The following is a 15,000-nucleotide window of genomic DNA, read 5'->3' as shown; positions in this document are numbered from 1 at the left end:
CGTGCGTGTGCATGTGCGCGCGTGCGTGTGCGCGCGTGCGTGTGTGTGTGTGTTCGTGTGTGTGTGCTCGTGTGTGCGTGGGCGCGTATGTGTTTATTTCTATTTGTATTTTATTTTTTCATCACAACAGATTTCTCTGTGTGAAATTCGGGTTGCTCTCCCCAGGAGAGCGCGTCGCTACACTACAGCGCCACCCCCCCCCCCCCCTTTTTTTTTTTTCCTGCGTGCAGTTTTATTTGTTTTTTTTTCCTATCGAAGTGGGTTTTTCTACAGAATTTTGCCAGGAACAACTCTTTTGTTGCCGTGGGTTCTTTTACGTGCGCTAAGTGCATGCTGCACACGGGACCTCGGTTTATCGTCTCATCCGAATGACTAGCTTCCAGACCACCACTCAAGGTCCAGTAGAGGGGGAGAAAATATCGGCGGCGGCTGAGCCGTGATTCGAACCAGCGCGCTCAGATTCTCTCCCTTCCTAGGCGGACGCGTTACCTCTTGGCCATCACTCCACATGTCCTCTCTCGATAATAAGAACAATGAGAAACAGAAAAAAACCCACAACGATACAAGGGCTGTTGGTTTGACCCAGACAACGACCGAGGGGGCAGCAATTCACAACAGCTCAAGTGGAGCACCCCGTCTCCCCCTGAGCCCTGAAATCGACATCAGACAGACGTATAAACATACAGGATATAATATTTCATAGTTTGGTGCCTTGAGAAAGCAGACGTTGGCAGACATCTTGACGTAAAAATTCGTTCTCTGAAGGGTGATTCACTTTTTTTTTTTTTAAATTTTATTTTTTTTAGCTGTAAGAATGGCCGACCAGGGCAAAATAAGAGAGAGGGAGGGGGGGGCTGTGTGGGGGGAAGCTGGGGGGCGGGGGGGGGGGGGGGGGGGGAGGTGGGAGAAAAGAGAGGGGAACAAAAGCAAAAGGACAGGTTGTTCTACCCTGTTGAGCTATACCTTAGCAAACTGGTGGCGAACAGAATGCCATCAATAGACACGGTTTGGCTTTCTTTGAATGATTTGTCATTGTTTTATGCGTTTGTTTCTTTTGTGTGTGTGTGTGTGTGTGTCTGTGTGTATACCTATTCACTGATCAATTAATTCATTGATTTATTTGTTTATTTGTTTCGATGTATGCTCGTTTATATGTTTAGTTGTTTGATGTTTTGTTTCCTAGTTTGTCATGCTCGTTTGCTGTTAATTTTTTTTCTCTCCATTTTCCTTTGTTGTTCCTCTTTCTTCCCGTGATTTAAACACTTGTCACGTACAGATGTTCAAGAAATATGCACACATATACGCCCCTTTGCGCGCGCACGTGCCCAATTATGCATTGATTCACTAAGTTTGGCATTCACATCGCACACATGTATGCAACTATAAGCGCATGTGTAAACACTGTGTTTGGGACACGTTCTGATTATCTATCTCCGTCTGTCTTTCACTCTATCTTTGTCGCTCGTTTGTCTCTTTGTATTATACGCTGTCACACACACACACACACACACACACACACACACACACACACACACACACACACACACACACACACACACACACACACACACAATCTTTTTCTTTTATTCTCACTCATGGGCATATTTGCATATTCATACAAACAGAAGCACACAGCGTTCTATCTTGTATTCGGTAACTCTTCCAATTGACGCGGTAAAACTACAACTCGAGGGTTTTCTAATCATCGGTAATAAAGATCTGAAAAAAAAGCACTTTAGGCAGCAACAAATGAACAAGAAAGCCTATTCCCTGTCGCAGTGTCCGAATTAAAACTAGTTATGAATATCATGAGGAAGAAGTCATAGAGAGGTGTTGGGTTTTGATGCGGTGCAGATTGTATGTAAAATGTCAGCAGGATCCACCCAAAGCAAGGCAGCGTTTCATGTGCACCGCTTTCTTTTCAAAATTACGGTGGTAGCCTACAATTGGGGCAACATGTAGCGCTTGACCTGTACAAAGTCTCCACGGCAGCAAAAGCACCCCCGTCCAAATTCTACAGAAACGTCCAGCTCATGCAAAACAAAAAACAAAAAAAACAAAAACAAAAAAAAATCTCCCCCAATAAACACAAACAGAATCAAAAAAAAAACAAAAAAACAACAACAACAAAAAATCTTCCCCCCCCCCCAAAAAAAAAACAAAACAAAACAAAAAAACCCAATAAAAACAACCCCCCCAAATAAACAACACAAACACAATCAAAACAAAAAAAACAACAACAACAACAAAAATATTGCAATGAGACGGAAATAAACGAATACGCATCGTACATTCCTTTCCCTGCACTATCGCAGAGGGGAGGAGGATTCCCAATTTCGCATGGAAATCTGCTGCGGCAAGAAATAAGGGCACGAGACTTCTCCCCCGAGGGCCGGGCATTATCCACATGGTATGCAGAATTGATGGCAAAGGACAAAGGACACACAGATCGAGACGGGAAGGACGGAGCAGACAGCCGACTTTCACACGGCTGATAAGAAAGCACAAAGACAGGGGTGTTGCAGGGCGTTGTCCTCTTGTCTTGTCCTTCGGTACCAGTCCTGTTCTTGTTCTGCTTTCGTGGGGCTGCAACTCCCACGTTCACTCACATGCACGAGTGGCCTTTTATGTCTACAACCCCACCATGTATGCAGCTATACTCCGTTTCGTTTTGGGTGTGCATGTTGGGTATGATTCCAAGTTACCAACCGAATGATGACATGGATAACAGACTCTCTAACGTGCGTATTTGATGTTTTGCATGCGCAAGAAAACTAGGAACATTCGGGTAGTATCAGGTGTGCACATTGGTTGATCTTGGAGAGCGGTTAAATCTCCACCCTTAAACCACCAGGCCGGGATGCGAACCCAGGAACCTTAGATTGAAGGTCAAACGCTTTTAACCACTCGGCTGCTGCGTCCCGTCGGACCAGGCGTGTGTGTCTGCTGGTGTTGAACCACTGCTTGGTGTTGTGCGGTCAGAGAGATGCTGATTGGTGCGTGGTAAAGGAAAGAGAAAGGAGGAAAGAGAAAGGGGACGGTGCAGGAGGGTATTGAGGACAGAGAGAGGTGATGGGAGAAAAATAGAGAGGGGGTCGGGGGTGGGGAAGAGAGAAACAGAGAGAGGAGGTGGGAGAGAGACAGAGAGGGGGTTGTGGGGGAGAGAGAGATAAAAAGGGGGACGGAAGAAAGAGACAGAAGAGAGGTGGGGGCGGGAAGAGAGAGAGAGACATAGAGAGGGGTGAGAGAGAGAGAGAGAGAGAGAGAGAGAGAGAGAGAGAGAGGGAGAGAGAGAGAGAGAGAGAGAGAGAGAGAGAGAGAGGAGATGAATAAATAAATGAATCAATAAATCAATGAATAGACCAATCATTTCTTTCGTCGACTAACGCTAAGATTACAAGATGAATACACGAGACACACAGAGGATTCAAAAAGTCATGGTTGTTCTTTAGCTTGAGCTCTTCATTTGGATATGATAAAGGTGTTTTTTGTTTTTTTGTTTTTTAATTTTACAACCATTTTATTATTTCAGTAAGCACATCATTGTAAGTAACGCATTCTACGAAAACAAAAATGATCTTATCACAAATGATATCCCACGATTATATAACACGTTGTATTCCTGGCAGTCGTGGCCACCAAAGTACACTGATATCGGTGAGGACTCCAGGAACAGGACTCCAGAAACAGGACTCCAGGAACAGGACTCCAGAAACAGGACTCCAGAAACAGGACTCCAGAAACAGGACTCCAGGAACAGGACTCCAGAAACAGGACTCCAGGAACAGGACTCCAGGAACAGGACTCCAGGAACAGGACTCCAGGAACAGGACTCCAGAAACAGGACTCCAGGTTAAACGAAGAAAAAGGATTTTTGTCTGGTCTTTGTCACTGAAGATGGCGTCATGGAAGAGGTGGCTGGGAATTGGGCTTCTGATCCTGAGTTCACCAGTGATCAGGGTTCGAGGCCCCGTTTCGGCACGGTGTTGTGTCCTTGGGGAAAGGCACTCTGATATGATTTTCCTCCTCAACACTCAACCCTGGTTTCGGTTTGGGGAAGGTCACAATGGTGGAAAAAACGAGGATTGGGCCGTGCCCTTCTACACCCAGCCTTAGACACCGTGGATATGAAATGAAATCACAGCCCCGGTGGACGTACAAGTCTATTGGATCTATAACATCTAACCTTTAATTATATTGAGAATGTTTTGGTCGTACTCATTCCATGGGACTTCGCAACGGATTTACGCTAAACCACTGCCAAAAACTTCCGCGTTTAAAAACAAAAATCTGTATTACTAGTTAGCGCGTTGGGTTAAGCTGCTGTCAGGCATCTACCTAGCAGATGTGGTGTAGCGTATATGGGTTTGTCCGAATGCAGTGACGCCTCCTTGAGAAACTGAAACAGAAACTACTATTTCCCAATTTCCCTTTCCATTCCACGTGCTTTTGTCAAGGCGGTATATGCAATCATCTGGATGGAAGCGGTGCGTTTCAGTGTTGTCTCTGTCGCTCTGTTTATCTGTGTGTCTCTGTGTCTCTTTGACACTGTCTGTTCTCTGTTTCTCCACAGCAACCAGAGGGCTTGAAGATCTTCTCAGTGATCCTCGGATCCTAGGAACCTTCCATCATCATGTCTTTCTGACTCTGTTCTCTCTTTTACTCTCTCAGAATCTTTTATCTTTCTATGTGTGTGTGTGTGTGTGTGTGTGTGTGTGTGTGTGTGTGTGTGTGTGCGCACGCGCGCCCGCCCGCGTAACTCACGTTTTTGATTTTCCCTTCTCTCCCACCCTCACCCCCCACACCCCCACCCGACACCCCACTCTCCAACTCTCCTGAGAAACTTAAGACATGATTAGGATGGAAATGCACACATCACAACAGAAAAAAAAACGAGAATCACTGAGCAGAAACACAAATGTTGACCTTTTCCAAGGCACGCGGGAGGAGTGAGAGAGAGAGAGAGAGAGAGAGAGAGGGGGGGGGGGGGACTTCATTCGTTCCTTTCAAGCGCCGAAAAAAAATGTCCTCTCGCAGCGCCTGAAGTCGACGACAACGAAACAGTCAAGAAAATAATGGCAGCTACAGCCAGCATCCATAATGCGTTCACACAACCAGGGGCGGCATTCAGGATCCGCAGTCAACTTCACCCCGCATTGCTTGACGTTTGAGGTTGACACGATCTAAGGCTTGAAGCCAACCTCGCCACGGGCCAGCTTACAACTCTTCTGCCTTATGTATGGTGCGATGGCAGAGTTAACGAGAAAGGCTTGATGTATACACAGGGTTATAGGTATGATATATATATATATATATATATATATATATATATATATATATATAACCATGGTATTCAGGAAGCCTCGCAAGCAATAAGAGATCACCCCCCCCCCGCCCCCTTCAGCTAAGTAACTAAGTACCTAATTCACTGAATCAATTCCCCCCAAAACAGAGTATGGCTGCCTACATGGCGGGGTAAAAACGGTCACACACGAAAAAGCCCACTTGTGTATATACGAGTGGACGCGGGAGTTGCAGACCACAAACGAAGAAGAAGAAGAAGAAGAAGAAAGGAAGAATGAATTAATGAACGAATAAATCAATGAAGTAACAAATGAAAAGCAAACACAAAAGCAAACAAGCAAGCAAGCTAGCCAAGAATACAAAGCAAGTGTCGCCATAACCCAGACTCGACTGGGTGGGGGGCGGCGGGGAAATGGTGGTGGTGGTGGAGGGGGGGGGCGACAAACACAGAGCCACTTGAAGTGTGGAAACGTGTCTCTCACAGGCGCGCGCTTGAAACCGAGACAGACACCGAAGCAAAGGCGGAAACAATATGGCATACATGTATCACAACAGCTCAAGTGGAGCACCCCGTCTCCCTGAAATCGACAGCAGACAGACGTATAAACGTACGAGATATAATATTCCATAGTTTAGTGCCTTGAGAAAGCAGACGCTGGCAGACATCTTGACGTAAAAATCGTTCTCTGGAGGATGATTCACTTCCTTTTTTTAGCTGTACGAATGGCCAGCCAGACAAAATAAAAGAGAGAGAGAGAGAGAGAGAGAGAGAGAGAGGGGGGAGGGGGGAGAATAAAAGAGGAAAAAAGCAAAGGGACATGTTTATATATATATATATATATATATATATATATATATATATATATATATATATATATATAATCTACAGCAGTGTTCAATGCCTTGATATCATTAACGATGTTTGGGAGCCGCACTCGACGGAGAATTGCAGCATGTGAAAGGTCATTTATAATAACATGTGACAAGGGTCCCAATCAGCTCTGTCTGTCTGATTGCCTGCCTGCCTGTCTGTCTGTCCGTCTGTCTCTCTACTTCTGTCTGTCTCCATGTGCCAGTCTGTCTGTCTCCCTCGTTCTCCATGTTTGTCTCTGTGTGTCTGTCTCGACTTCTCTGCTCTGTCGCCATCTGTCTCTTTGTGTGTGTGTGTGTGTGTGTGTGTGTGTGTGTGTGTGTGTGTGTGTGTGTGTGTGTGTGTGTGTGTGTGTCTGTGTGTCTGTGTGTCTGTGTGTGTGAGTGTGAGTGTGTGAGAGTGAGAGTGTGTGAGGTGAGTGAGTGTGAGTGAGTGAGTATGTGAGTGAGTGAGTGTGTGTGTGTGTGTGTGTGTGAGTGAGTGAGTGTGTGAGTGAGTGAGTGTGTGAGTGAGTGAGTGTGTGAGTGAGTGAGTGAGTGAGTGTGTGAGTGTGTGAGTGAGTGAGTGTGTGAGTGTGTGAGTGAGTGAGTGTGTGAGAGTGAGAGTGTGTGAGTGTGTGAGTGTGTGTGTGTGTGTGTGTGTGTGTGTGTGTGTGTGTGTGTGTGTGTGATGGACTATATGTCTGTCTGTCTGCCCCTCTCTCTCTGTTTTTCTCTCACTCACTCTCGTATGAATTCATGTCTTTCCCCCCTCTCCATGTTTCTCTTTCTCTGGCATTCTCTTTAAGAAAGAAAGAAAGAAAAACTTCTCTCCTACTCCAATCTTTGTTTTTATTTGCTTCTTTTTGTTCTCTGTCTGTCTGTCTCTCCATTCCTCCGGTCCTCCTTCCCCCTCCTCCCCCTTCCCCCTCTCTCTCCCTGCCCCTCTCCCCTCTCTCTGACACAAACATGTCAGATACCATCATGTGATTTATTTACAAACTATATATGTGGATGATAAGCTGGCAAATGCCTGCCTGCACAACTGGAGACAGCATGTGGGTGACGGATATACAGATATTGATAAAACACACACAAAAATAGAAGCTGTGTGTTGAGAACTGTTCCGATGTAGACTCTTCCCTTTCGGCAGGTAACACACTGATATCAAACGTGTATAATATTATCATGGACGGACAACATACTGAAACACACACACACACACACACACACACACACACACACACACACACACACACACACACACACACACACACACACACACACACAGATGCGCACGCGCGTGCACACACACACACACACACACACACACACACCACACACACACAGAGAATGGCCAAGTAGTGAGCACTGGATTCCAGTCACGTAAGTGTGTGTGTGTGGTCCATTGTTCGAATCCCAGCATCGTCTGCCGGGCCAAAGGTATAAACTGCTCTCAAATCTCCTAACATCCACTGGGTACACACATGTGTTGGTTGTTAATGCCTTTTACCCACCTCGTGTTTGTACGCTTGCATAAAATACAACGGGCATGATAAATCTCACGCAGTGCATGTCAGCTTCTTCGTTGGTTTTGAAAACACGAAAATAAAACAACAACAACGACGACAACAGCATTCTCTTGTCCCCGAAAACTATATATTTATATGTATGTTAGTCAGTCGTGTCCGACTATGACCATCAGAACAGCAGAGGAGGCAACTGCTGTTCCGACTATTTGGGCTAGAATTTGATTATAGTGGAGAGTGTCTTGCCTAAGTACATCCTCACTCTCTCGGCCAAGAGGGTTTTAGGACAGTCGGCGTTGGGATGGTTCCCAAAGGCTAACTAGCCCACAAGGCTGAGCCAGTGCAATGTTGCCTCCTATTTTGAGAGTCATAGTCCTTCACAAAAGACTAAGCTGAAAATGGTTTCCCATTGACTGGAGAAACCATTGTATGGCTGTCATAATGATGAGATGAGTGTGGTTGTCACGTAAAAGCCCATTCATGGAAAAAGAGCGAAGTTGGAAGTTGCTTAAAAAAACAGAGAGAGAGAGAAAAAAAGTAGAGTGTTTCCAGACGGAAGAAGCAAGCAGCTGGAAAGCAGACATGTTGACGTGAAATCAATTCAGTGAGTGGTGAATTGTCATGTGAAAGGGTCTCTTGCGGGCATGGGTAATAGCACAGGTTCTGATGGTTATTTTTTGTTTTGGTTGGCTTATTTGCTTGCTTTTCTGTAACTCTTAGCTTCTTTGCCCGCTAAACGTTTGCATATTTTGTTTGTTTAATTATTTTTCTGTTTGTTTATTTGTTTCTTTCGTTCTTCTTTATTCTATTGCTTTTTCTCGTCTTTTCCAACTTAAGTTTTCTTTCTTTTGAAATATTTACATGCACACAACAAAACAAATTGCTAAATCATTACGTTGATCCATACTCCAAAAAAACGACACCAAAACAACAACAACATCAAACAAATATACACCCAATACCCACTCACTCTCTCTTTCTCACTCCCTCCCCGACTCTTAAAAACGAAATCTGAATCCATTTGCATATTCGTGTATAAGTTTTGTGTATGATTGTGCTTTTAAACACGCACAAGTATTACGGTTGTATACATTGCACATGGTTATATACATATTTGAGTGTGTCAGAATGTTCTTATCTGTCCTTCGGTTAATATATGTTATTTCTGTGAATAATTTGATGTAATTTTTCCGTTTTCCCAGATGCAACAAAAACAACGGACGCACGCTTATTCCTCTTCCCTTATGAAAATCGTTTTCGTTCGCGTTCTCTCCCCCCCTCCCCCTCTCTCTCTGTCTGTTTCTCCCCTTCTTTCTTTTGTTCATCCACTCTCTCACAAGTTGAGAGATTTCCTATCGTAAGCGTTTTGATTTATTACGAAAAACACACAAACGAACAAACAAATGAACAAACAGACAAAAACAAACAAACAAACAAAGCAAATCATTTCACAAGTCTTACAGACTCTCGATGTCTTCTTCACGAAACGAACATGTTGAGATACAGACACAGAACGCCAGTGTCGTATGATAACGACATGACCTTGAACAAGAAGTACCAGCGATAAAAAAAAAATCCAGGAGAGATCACATGCTGCAATCGATATCAGACGGCCACACAAACATGGGTGATGGAGTGGCTGCTGATGACATTAGTTAATGTCTCAATATACAGCGCAAGCAGTAAATACAGCACACACACACACACACACACACACACACACACACACACACACACACACACACACACACACACACACACACACACACACACACACACACACACACACACAAAGAAAAAATGGAACAAACAAGCAAAAAGAAACAAAAAGCAACAAACTAACAAATAAATAAATCAGTAGAATGCATGTCAACGTCAACACAAATAAACAAACAAAAAAACAACAAGCATAACTCATACATAGACATGCACACACAGTGAGACAAAGAGATAGAGACAGACACACATACACATATTCACACGCATGGACACACCTGCACACACTCGCACGCATAACCACCCACACACACATATAAAAGCAAGAGAAAGAGAGAGAGAGAGATAGAGCGACAGAGACAGAGACAGAGAGAAACGAATAGGGAAAAATGTCAATAGAAATGCAGACACCCGATGTCATACTCGACAAGGACAGACATCACGAAAAACAGCGACATCGATTGTCACATGACCGAACCTGCACAAAAACTTCTGGCGATTAAACCTGATCAGGTCAGATGAAGAAATTCACCTTGTATGCTTAGGGATGGGTAATCAATACAAGACATGTCTACGCACATTGGAAAACAAATTCTGCTCTTCTTCTTCTTCTGCTGCTGCTGCTGCTGCTGCTGTTGCTGCTGTTACGGCTGCTGCTATCGTGTTCATGGGCTGCATCATCCACGTTCATTCGTTTGTAGGCCTACGAGTTGGCTTTGACGTGTATAACGGTATTAAAACCATGTCTCCAGCCTTACTTCGTTTTCGGGGGTGTGCATGTTGGATATGTTCTTGTTTCCATAACCCATCAAACGCTAGCTCGCGCATTTGCACTTGTGTTGACCTGGGAGATCGGAAAAATCCCCACCAGGTGCGCACCGAAACCGGGGAACAAAACTCGGGACACTCAGGCAAGCAAAGAGCCCAACGCTCTAACAAGGCGGCCACCGAACCCCGCGATATATGTTGCTACATTTTAGTGGCCCATCGATCAGCTAGCAGTCGCAGACACCATTGCCGTCTGGAAGAATGACGCAGTTCTGGGGCATGGTTTGTCATAGCAGGTGATGAAGGTCCCTAGAAGGGAAACCATGTTTATAGTTTCATATCAATCGCTTTCTGGTTCCTCCCTCCCTTCCATCCATTTTTTTTCCTTCTTATATCGTGGAAGAGGAAAGGAAAAAAAGACCGATAGAAGCAAGTGAAGAAGAAGAAAACACTAGTTATAAAAACAAGACAGGAAGAAAGAAAGAAAGGACAAGCACACAAAATATCACCAGAAAATGCGAGACATGATGCATGATATTAGCATAACTGTACTCTCCGTCCCCATCTCACGCACTCTCTGTCTCTCTCTTTTCCCCTATCTCTGCACCCATTTCTGCCTCTTTTTGTCTTGCACTCGATTTCTGTGTGGGTGACGGTTTTTTTGTTTTTGTTTTTGCTTTTGGTTTTGTTTTTCTGCAAGGACAATGTAGATTGATGATGTGAAGGTACGTGCATAACGCCGCAACTGGTTTCAGTAAAACAAACAACTTGGCTAACAACGAGAAAAAACACAACAACGACAACAACAAAAATCACCCGACAACCATCAAACAAACAACCCCCCCCCCGACCCCCAGCCTTCAACAGAAGCATCTGACAGATGAATAGATAAACAAATTCTCTGAACGGTGAGTTGTCAATGTATATGCGAGAGAGGTTCTCTGGCAAACAAGTCATGTTACAGTTTCTGATATGTCATTGCTGTTTGCATTCTTTTTTCTTTCTTTTTTTTTCTTTTTTTTTTTTGTATACTTTTCTCCCCCACCCCCTCCCATTCTTTTTTCTGTTCAAAATAGGACAGTGTGCACACGATTTAAACCAAAACAAACACATGAGATGAATTTAACAGGAACGCTCTTCCTGTCTGTCTGTCTGCATCTTTGATTTATGTTTTTCTTGTTTTCATTTGCTCCTCTCCTCCATATCATTCTCTGTCTCATCTATATTGTCTCTCTCTGTCTCTCTTTTTCTGTCTCTGTCTCTCTCTCTCTGTGTCTGTCTACATGTCTTTTCCGCACAATCTCTTTCTCGTGCACTCAGACATTGAAAGACACACGCGCATACGTTCACACATGCGTTGATTTAACAATTTCCACACATGTTACTACTACTCCTTTTCCTGCTACTACTACTACTGGTGTGGTGGTGGTGGTAGTGTTGGTGGTGCTGCTGCTGTTGATGATGACGATAAAGCACACGTGTACAAAAAAAAACCGCAACAAACTTGATCTCCCAAGAGGTCAGCAAAAAAACGAACACAAACAACCCGTAACCCAGCTTAGGCACAAATGAGACGCAATGCATTCTGAACTGCTCAAGTGTAGGACCTTGTTTCCCACAGAGACCCCAAATCGACACCATTCAGACATACACGCACAAGACGAGAAAACGGGAGAAACCGGAATCTACATTTTAGTGCCTCACGAAGCAGAAGCAATCAGCGAGAGCTGCAGACATCTAGACGTATAATCAATTCTCCGGACGGGTGTTGGCCATTGTAGATGTAAGGGGATCAGTGGCGCGCAGTGCGGGATTCTGTCCGGACTTTCAGGGCACGTTAGAGCAAATGGTGAAAAGGAACCGTCAGACCGTGTTGGGAATCTTCCTGTTTATGTGTCCGTCTGTTGTCTGTCTGCGCAACTGCCAGCCTGTATGTCTGTCTCCTGTTTGGCTTGGTCTCTCTCTGTTTCTGGTGATCTGTCTGCGCTTCATGTCTTTGTCTCTCCCCGTCTCTCTGTCTGTCTCCATTTCTCTACGTCTGTCTGTCATCTCTGTGTATCTGCATACATGACTATCCCTTTCCATCCTGCCTCACTCTCTTTCTTTCATTTTCTCTCACTCTCTTTGTCTCCCTTTCCTTCCCAATCCTCTGACCATTATCCTCCTTCTCATTCTCATCCTCCTCCCTCTTCTTCTTCTCCTCCCCCTCACTCCCCCCGTCCCCCTCTCTTTCTTTTTTGAATTCGTTGTGATCCTTAATCGATCAAACAAAAAGAGGTAGAGACTGCAATATGATATCATGACAACCCACAGTATGTGCACATCTTTCGTTTTCAGACAAACAATTTGGGGAAGGTCATCACACTGTTCTATACAAAGTTATGATCTTCAAAGTGCATCCAGGAAAGCAAGGAAAAAGGCCATATAGCTAGAAAGGAAAACAAAAGAAAGAAAAAAGAAAAAAAAAAAGAAAAGAAAAGTTTTAATTACAGTGGTACAAAAACAAGGACAAAAAGAATCTGGGACACTGGGACATGAGTGCCGCATCTCATGCAGACTAAATATGGTTACCTGATCCTTCTGGTAAAATAAATATGGGTCCATTTAATCTCTGTCAACTTTCCCCTTCCGGCAGTAAGCATGTTTGTTACCTTGTCCCTGTCATTCTTCTCCTCCGCCTTCCTTCCTCTCTCTCTGTCATATATCGATAAGAAAGCTAAATATCTTAGCCTTCTTTGTTAAAGAAATGCCCCAATTCTCTGAACTTGAGAGTTTTTGAAAGTAATCCGATTTGAGAAAAAGTTGTGACGCAAACATATATTTGAAAAAGTGGCCATGGGCGTTTTATATTCCAAAAGAAAGAGGAGGAGGAGGAGAGAGAGAATGAGAGAGAGAGAGAGAGAGAGAGATGTTTTCCTTTTTGTTTTAGACTCCACAAACCCCATCGATTCTCTCTCTCTCTCTCTCGCTCTCTGTGTGACACAAATGCATATACTCATGTACACATGCTTACATAACTGAAAAAATAAATCTCAACGACAACGAACTACTACTCTAGCTGCTGCTCCTTTTCCTGCCACCACTACTGCTAGTACTACTACTTCCACTGCCACTACTAACCTCTCTCAGACCTTACTATTTTGTAACAATTCATGTCAAAAGTCGACCGTGTGTGGTCACCAACAAATGACAAAGTACACTAACACTGTCTCTGTGAACCGAGAAGAAAAAGAACATTCCGAGCTGTTGAAGTATACGACATTGCTTCCTTTCAGAGACCCCAGATCGACACCAGTCAGATACATAAGGATAAGACGAGAACACGGGAGATACAGGAATCTATTTGTATTTGTATTTGCATTTCTTTTTATCACAAAGATTTCTCTGTGTGAAATTCGGGCTGCTCTCCCTAGGGAGAGCGCGTCGCTATACTACAGCGCCAACCCATTTTTTTTGGTATTTTTTCCTGCGTGCAGTTTTATTATTTGTTTTTCCTATCTACGCTTTAGCTCCTCTCGAAGCAGAAACAATCAGCGAGAGCTGTAGACATCTAGACGTACAATCCATTCTCCGGACGGGCGTTGGCCATTGTAGATGTAAGGGGATCAGTGGCGCGCAGTGCGGGATTCTGTCCGGACTTTCAGGGCACGTTAGAGCAAATGGTGAAAAGGAACCGTCAGAGCGTGCTGGGAATTTCCCTTTTCGTATTCCTCTTTGTCTGTCTGTCTGACTGTCTGTCTGTCTGTCTTTGTGTCTCTGCGTAGGTGTGACTCATCTGTTTTGCTCCTGGCTGCCTTTCTTGAACGATACAGCTCATTGTCTGTAAATTAAAGTCAATATCACAATGTGAGTAACCCTGATTGTGTTCAGTAAAAGGGGTAAGTTTTCAGTCAGAGAAAGTTGAGCTTATTAAATTTGATGTGCCTGTTGGTAATACTTACAAATACTTAGGTGTTTTTTTTTTTTACAACATAGCTTCATTGTATTGTACTGCTCATAAAGGGAAAATGTATTTGCAAATGAATATAGAGAAACGTCTTAGAATTAAGATGGGGAGGTTTACATTATGAATTTCTGAAATCGATCAACATCACTGTCGTTGCCGGAGACATGCTGAAGAATATTCAAAATATCTAATGTGTTAAAAGTGTGAATGGTGGCGAATTACTTTTCAATACGAATTGCATTTCATTTTGGTGTTGCCCTGCTTTTATATACTCTGATAAGACTAAAGTTATGTAATTCCCCAAGTTTGTTCCTATAGCCATCATGAATCATTTATATAATGACGTAGTGATTAATAATCCATCCTGATTAATTTCATCTTGTGCACTTGCTTCTATGTTTGACAATGTTGTACATTGTATATACATCCATAGAAGCTGATGTCTCTCTCTTCTTCTCTTGCTTTCTCTCTGTCTCTGTCTCTGTCTCTCTGTATGCCTCTTCTGCTCTCTCAATTGTATTATTTCTATTCTGTTTTCATTTTGTGCAGTTAAAAAGAAAAACAACTACTTGAGGATAAATCACATTAGTGCACATCTTTTATTTATGCACCAGGGGAGACGAACAGAAAGTAGAAAGAAAACAAGAAGACAGGAAAGAAACAAAGCCCCCCCACCCCAAATCTGACACGTGGCATGTTTTTGAGAGTACTCGCGACTTTTGTAAAAAAAAGAAGGAAAAAATCGGATATCTTATCCTTATGGTTAACAAGCAAACGAGCGAAATAAGCAAGCAACCAAGCAAAAAACAAAAACAAAAAAAAAACAAAAAACAAAACAAAAACAAAAAAAACAAACAAACCGAAAACAAAACAAAACAACAACAAAAA

This window comes from Babylonia areolata, chromosome 24 (genome assembly GCF_041734735.1).
Source record: "Babylonia areolata isolate BAREFJ2019XMU chromosome 24, ASM4173473v1, whole genome shotgun sequence".
Lineage (NCBI taxonomy): Eukaryota > Metazoa > Mollusca > Gastropoda > Neogastropoda > Buccinidae > Babylonia > Babylonia areolata.
The sequence above is the reverse complement of the archived record's forward strand: the minus strand, read 5'-3'. Positions refer to the sequence as shown.